The 7,455-nt window shown below is 37.6% G+C and overlaps 1 long non-coding RNA gene across 2 annotated transcripts; it reads right to left on the bottom strand.

Moving 5' to 3' along the window:
- Positions 1 to 2,650: 2,650 nt before the first annotated feature.
- On the bottom strand, positions 2,651 to 4,430 carry LOC129048804 (uncharacterized). 2 transcript variants are annotated; one of them, XR_008511468.1, is made up of 3 exons: positions 4,298 to 4,429; positions 2,890 to 3,017; positions 2,651 to 2,784 (listed from the first exon to the last, which is right to left on the bottom strand). It is a non-coding gene; the product is annotated as an uncharacterized LOC129048804 (long non-coding RNA). The 2 variants fall into 2 exon arrangements; XR_008511469.1 differs by having other exon boundaries at positions 2,678 to 2,784; positions 4,145 to 4,430.
- Between the last annotated feature and the right edge of the window lie 3,025 nt (positions 4,431 to 7,455).

The following is a 7,455-nucleotide window of genomic DNA, read 5'->3' as shown; positions in this document are numbered from 1 at the left end:
CTTATCTAAAGACTTTTGAAGACATTCAAGAGTAAACTTGCAAAATAGTTATTTAATACCTGTACCCTATGATTGATGAGTTGCTAGTCTTAGGCTGATTCTTGAAGTGTACTATGGGAACTAGACCAGTAATGTATGCTTCTATACAATTATGATATAGAATCCATGATAGAGCATACAATTATTAATCAATGGAATGCATATAATCTGCATGGCCTTAGGGAGAATCAGCATAATGGATAAGGGTATATGTAGTTTTTGGAGTCAAACCTGAGATCCTATCTCTTCCACCACTTAAAACTTTCATAACCTTACTTTTCTTATGCAACTTGTTTCAGTTTCCTAATCTATAAATTGGGATTATGACAATAATAATTATAATAACAATTATAGTATTTACCTAAAATTATAGTGAGGATTAACTGAGATAATATATATCAAATACACAGAAACTTCACATAGTAAGTGCTTGAAAAGTATTAGCCATTATTATTATCATTGTTGTAATTCATGTTGTTTTGGGGAGGGAAATTCATTTTTGCTAGTCCCCAATTGACTGTTTTTTGAGAATAGAGAAATAATGTTAGAGATAAGTTAGAACTAAAGATTGTAATTTGTTGGAGTTAAAAAGGCCTTTTACTAAGGCTCATGGCAGCAATCATCTATAGGACCCATGGAAAGATTTTACTGTGATAGGTGAACTCTGTGGCAAACGATAAGAAAAAATAATCCAAAACATATTGGCCAGATGCAAGAATCTATGAGTTTTCCATCATAAACTAGGAAAAAGGTAATCACTTAGACATCTCTGCCCCTTATATTTTTCCTCTTGAGGCAGCTGCTATCATGAAGTGCAAAGCTTCAGTAATTTGGTAAGAAAGGTGAAGGTAAAAGCTAGAGCCTGGTAAGGCTAACTTGGGTGCCACAACTGGTCCCAGAAAGAGCAACTGGTGGATCCAATGTATTCAGAAGGAATGGACAGCTTAAACATGGGTCATGCAGGTACCACACTGGTGAGAAAGAGCAGTCCATCTTAAAAGGCAATACTGGCTCGAGAAGAAACCAACGTAATTCTCAAAGTTTTATTGGCAGTATTGTCATTGCAAGAGGTCAGTCCAACAGGCCAGGCCAATGAAGCAAAGTGTTGAGATGCAGGAGCTCTAACCAAGCAGGTGTGGGTCAAACTTTGAGCTGAGGCAGGGTCCAACTTTGAGCTGAGATTGGAAATGATGGAACATCAAGACAGAAGGATAGTTATATTATCTGGGACAGTGATGATGCTTAGAGTAGGGAAGTGGGAATGAATATTAAGAAATGCTCTGCCTGCCTTGCCACACCAGAAACTAGATCAAGTTGGCAAATATCTGTCAGAGCTGAGGGCTATTATTAACTTCTTTCAGAAGCCAGAATTGCCCAAAACCTATAGGTAGGCCTCCTCAATAATGGATATAGCCAAGGAAAGCTGAGAAATGTCAGGACAGAGGAAATGAACACAGATTGACAGTTACTCAAAAAGCTGTAAACAAGTCAAAAAAAAGCACACCAAAGTGATAGAAGCTACACTCCACAGTGAAGAACTCTCATGACTTTCTGTGGACTAAATATCAGTTTCGAAATTCAGGAAGCAAAGCCTCCAGAAATTACAAAAAACTTATCAGTAGAAGGGAACTTACTAGGCCTCTCTAAGCTAGTGATAGATCAAAAGATGATATTACAGGCAACATTCTCTGATCAAAATGCAATAAAACTAAAACTAGAAACAAAACTAACCTATCATCTAGAAATTTAGAAACTCTTAAATAATTCTTGGGTCAAGGAGGAAATCAGAGAGAATTGGTCACCATGTGGAAAATAGTATCGGACTCTACATGGTACAATAAAAGCAAAGCTCAGTGGAAAATTTATGGTTCTGAATACTGTTTATATAAATAAACAGAAAGATTAAAATAATTGAATTAAGTATGAAACTTAAGAAGTCCAGAGAAAAAGTCATCCAAAAGAAAACAGAATAAAGATAAAACCAGAAAATAATAAGAAAATCCAAAATGATAGAATAAATAAATATATGTAAGAAGGAGTTCTTTAAAGAGGTAGAATAGATTAGATAAAACAATAGCTAATTACAGCACAAATAAAAAAATAAGAAATAAGAATGGAAAAATAACCATAGATGGAAAAGGAAAGAATCTTTAAAAACTACTTTGCTCAACTCTTTGCACATAAATATGAGAACCTAGTTACAATGGATGCTTTTCTAAGAAACTATAAGCTGCTAAAACTAAACTCAGAAGAGATCAAAAGTTTCAAACAACCAATATCCATAAAAGAAATTCAGAAAAATTCAAAAAAACTAGGCCTAGATGTTTTCACAAATGAATTCAACAAAACTTAGAAATAAACAAACAGACCATTTCAATGTCGTTTAAATCGTTGCTACTCAAAGAGTGATTGAGGACCAGCATGTGGGCAGCACCTGGGAGCTAGTGAGAAATGGAGAGTCCTGGGCTACCCTTCAAACCTACTAAAGGAAAATCTAGTTTTAATAAGATTTCTGGGATACTGTAATTGTATGCACATTAAAGTTTGAGAGAGCTGATTTATACCAGGGTTGGCAAACTATGGTTCATAGGCCAAATCTAGCTCACCTCTTCTCTTCTTAAATAAAGTTTTATTGGAACACAGTCATACTCATTTATTTGCATACTGTTTATGGCTGCTTTCCCACCATTCCGGTAGAGTTGGGTAGTCAAGACAGTGACCATGGCCGGGCAGAGTGGCTCACACCTGTAATATTAGCACTTTGTGAGGCCAAGGTGGGCAGATCACCTGAGGTCAGGAGTTCAAGACCAGCCTGGCCAACATGGTGAAACCCCATCTCTATTAACATACAAAAAAATTAGCTGGGCATGATGTGGGTTCCTGTAATCCCAGCAACTCGGGAGGCTGAGGCGGGAGAATTGCTTGAACCAGGGAGACGGTGGTTGCAGTGAGCTGAGATCACGCCACTGTACTCCAGCCTGGGGGACAAGAGAGAAACTCCATCTCAAAAAAAAAAAAAAAAGACAGTGACCATATAGCCCACAAAACCTAAAATATTTACTATCTGGCCCTGTAAAGAAAAAATTTACTGACCCTAATTTCTACTGCTCTAGGACATAGGGCAAATGAGAAAAGCTTTCATTTATTTTTATGGTACCAGCTTAACAAAGATTAGGAAAATTATGAAACAGGTTGCAAAGACTTCAGACTTGGCAGATATTTCACAAGCAACAGCAAAATAAGATCACTTTCCCTTATGAATTGCAATGCAAAAATGGAACTCTGTTAAAATAATTCAAAAGAAAAATCATAAGATAATTATAATTCTCTCAAGTATCAAAAAGCACTTGACAAAGTTCAACATCATTCTTGATTTTTTAAAAATTGTTAATAAAATGGGGATAAATGAAAAGACTTCCTCAACATTCTAATAAAATTTATAAATTTCCACTCTAGCAGCAAGCTTGATAAGGAAACAATAAACAATTTTTTTATAAAATTGGGACCATTATTATATGTAGACAATATTGCAATCCTAAGAAATGCAAGAGAATCAGTTGAAAAAAACTATGCAAGCAATAAGATAATTCAGTAAGGTACATGTATTAGACATCTATTGCTGCTTGACAAATTATCCCCAAATTTGATATTAGCAGCTACTGAAGACAAATCTGTAATAGCTATTGTCCTCAAATTTAGCATCTTCTATGAAGACTGAATATTTATGTTCTCTCAAAAGTCGTATGTTGAAACCTAATCCCCAGTGTGATAATGTTTGGAGATGAGGTCTTTAGTAGGTCATGAGGGCAGAGACCTCACGAATGAGATTAGCGCCCTTATAAAAGAGGCCTTAGAGAGCTGCCTTGCCCCCCTGCCACACACGTGCTATATGAGGACACAGTGAGAAAGTGTCATCTATAAGCCAGGAAATGAGCCCTCAACAGACACTGAATCTGCCAGTGCTTTTGATCTTGCACTTCCCAGCCTCTAGACTGTGAGAAATAAATTTCTGTTGTTTATAATCCACCCAATCTATGGTATTCTGTTATAGCAGCCTGAACAGACTAAGATAGCAGATTAAAACAGGAAATATTTATCATTTTACACAGCTTCTGAGGGTAGGAATCCAGGATCAGCTTAGCTGGGTTGTCTGGCTCAGGGTCCCTCATGAGGCTGCAGCCAAGATGTTGGCCAAGGCCACAGGCATCTGAAGTCTTGATAGGGGCTGGAGGATTCAGATCCAAGATGGCGCACTCACATGGCTATTGGCAGGAGGCTTCAGTTTCTGCCTGGCTGTTGGCCTCAGTTCTTTGCCACATGGGCTTCTCCACAGGGCTGCCTGAGTGTCCTCACAACATAGCAGCCAGCTTACTCGCAAACAAGCGATTCAAGAGAAAGTACAAATAAGCAGGAAGCCAAAATGCCTTTTATGACCTCGTTTATGAAGTGGCACACATCACTCTTGCGTTAGAAGGCAAACTCTAAGGATATCCCACACCAAAGGGAAGGGGAATTAAGCTCCACCTCTTGAAAGGAAAAGTATTAAAGAATGTAATAGCATCATGGTACCATATCATATACCATCATGGTATGTGAAACATAATTCATAGACAAAATTAATACAATAGCATTCCTATACAAGGTACTTAAAAAAATATGAGATTAAAAAGAAAAAGAAATAAAAATGCTCAAAAGACATCAACAAGAGGTTCATTTTTTAAAGGAAAGGAAACCTAGGGCCAGGCGCAGTGGCTCACGCCTGTAATCCCAGCACTTTGGGAGGCTGAAGCGGGCAGATCACCTGAGGTCAGGAGTTTGAGACCGGCCTGGCCAACATGGCGAAACCTCGTATCTACTAAATATACAAAAATGAACCGGGCATCATGGCGGGCGCCTGTAATCCCAGCTACTCGGGAGGCTGAGGCAGGAGAATTGCCTGAAAAAAAAAAAAAAGAAACAAGGGAAACCTAGGTGGCTAATAAGTATATGAAAGATGTTCAAACTCATTAATAATTAGGAAAATTTAAATTAAATGTGATACTCTTTTACACAACCTCAAAATGAAAAAGTAATAAAGTTTCACAATACAGGTGAAAGACAGGATGAGAAACAGGAAATTCTTAGGCATAGCTGGCGGGAGTATTTTACCTTCAAAACAGTTTGATACTATCTTGGAAGTTGGATGGTGAATTTCCTCACAACCCTTTAATTCTACTCCCAGAGAAACTCTCTCTCCTGTACCAGGAGATATGAACAAGAACATCCCCACCATCATTGTTTCTTTCTTTTCTTTTCTTTTTTTTTTTTTTTTTGAGACAGAGTTTCCCTCTTTTTGCCTAGGCTGGAGTGCAATGGCCTGATCTCGGCTCACCGCAACCTCTGCCTCCCGGGTTCAAGCTGTTCTCCTACCTCAGCCTCCCGAGTAGCTGGGATTATAAGCATGCGCCACCACACCTGGCTAATTTTTTTATATTTTTAGTAGAGATGGGGTTTCTCCATGTTGGTTGGTCAGGCTGGTCTCGAACTCCCGAACTCAGGTGATCCACCCACCTCAGCCTCCCAAAGTGCTGGGATTACAGGCATGAGCCACCACGCCCAGCCCCATCATTGTTTCTAATAGGAAAAAGAGAAGAGAGATACCCTAAATGTCCGTTTCCAGGATGATGGGTAAATAAATTGAGAAGTGCTCCCTCAACAGAATGAATTAACTAGGAACATATATATCGGTATGGGTAAATTCTCACAAACACACTGAGCAGCAAAAGCAAGCTGAAGAAGAGCACATTTCCGTAAAGTTTAAAAACACTGAAAACAATTCCACATGCCGCTTAAGAATGCATATCTATGTCATAGAAATACTTTCAGAAATGTGTAGGAATGATACACATCGAATGTAGATAATGATTATTTCTAGGAGTGAATGAGAAGAATGTGATAAGAAGAGATAGATGCAACTTTATCACTGATGTTTTGAAGCAAGTCAACTGGTGGACACATGGACATTTGTTTTGTTATTCCTTATGCCTTTGAAAATGTCATTTCATAATGGAGTTTTTAAAATAAAAGGTAATGGAAGAAAATATCCTATTTAAAATTGCAACAGGGAGGCTGAGTGCCGTGGCTCATGCCTATTAATCCCAACACTTTGGGAGGTTGAAGCGGGCAGATCACTTAAGGCCAGGAGTTCAAGACTAGCCTGTCCAACATGATGAAGTCGTGTCTCTACTAAAAATACAAAAAGTAGCTGAGTGTGATGGTACACACCTTTAATCCCAGCTACTGGGAGGCTGAGGCACAAGGATCACTTGAACCCTGGAGGTGTTGGTTGCAGTGAGCTGAGATCGTACCACCGCTCTCCAGCCTGGGCAACAGAGCAAGATTGTCTTTAAAAAAAATTGAATTAAATTTCAACTGGGAAGAAGCTAAAATACCTAAGCTAAGAAATTAAAATAATCTCAGAAAGGAGAAGTGATTAATTGAACTGCATTTGTTTGCATAATAAGTAAAATATAAATAAAATGTAAAGATTAATAAAAACTGGGGAAGGTATTCCCATGTTCCAAAGGGTTAATGTTTTTTATACATACAGAGTTCTTTGTTATAAGTCATCTGAACAATAACTCAGAACAACTACAGACTAAAGTCATGAACTGACAATTTTCAGAAATATAAATAGCATTTACATATATAAGAGAAATACTGGAAAAAAACACGAAGTAATAGATTTGTGAATTAGATTGTCAAAGATGTAAATGTTGGCCAGGGTGCAAGGAGGCAGCCACTCTCGTGTGTTGTTGTCAAACTGTATGGCAGTGTATGTTGTGCGATTGTCTACAGCGGGGAATCTCTAATGATCTATCAAGATGTAAAGAGCTGGCATCCTTTGACCTAGAAATTCCATCCCTAGGATCTTTCCTGGTGATATATTTGCACATGTGTGAAATGATTTATTATACCATTTATAATTGCAAAAAGTTGAAACAAATTAAATATTCCTTCATATGGGCTTGGTAAAATAAAATATAATACATCCACTGAATTGAATATTAGGTAGTGGTCTTAAAGTGGGTCACCTCTCTGTATACACTGAAGAATGATATTCAGGATAAACTGTAGAGCAAAAACTGATATGAAGAATAAAGCGTATGCTACCATTTGTAGAGCAAAAAAGAAATAGTGTACATATATGCTTGTTTATACATAGAATATTCCTAGAAGGAGGCAGATAAAACTAGTAATAGTGATTGCCTCCAGTAGTATCATGGCACCATAGTAGTATGGGAAAACCTTGAATCATGTAATAAAAAAAAGAGAAACAAACAAAAACGAAGCCTAAAACAAAGAAATGAAGAAACCTGATCGAATTTAGCACCAAGTTTCGAATTTAAAAATCCACAGTGCCAGCCATTTGAAAAT

This window comes from Pongo abelii, chromosome 9, assembly GCF_028885655.2.
Source record: "Pongo abelii isolate AG06213 chromosome 9, NHGRI_mPonAbe1-v2.0_pri, whole genome shotgun sequence".
In the NCBI taxonomy this organism is placed as follows: domain Eukaryota; kingdom Metazoa; phylum Chordata; class Mammalia; order Primates; family Hominidae; genus Pongo; species Pongo abelii.
The sequence above is the reverse complement of the archived record's forward strand: the minus strand, read 5'-3'. Positions and strand labels throughout refer to the sequence as shown.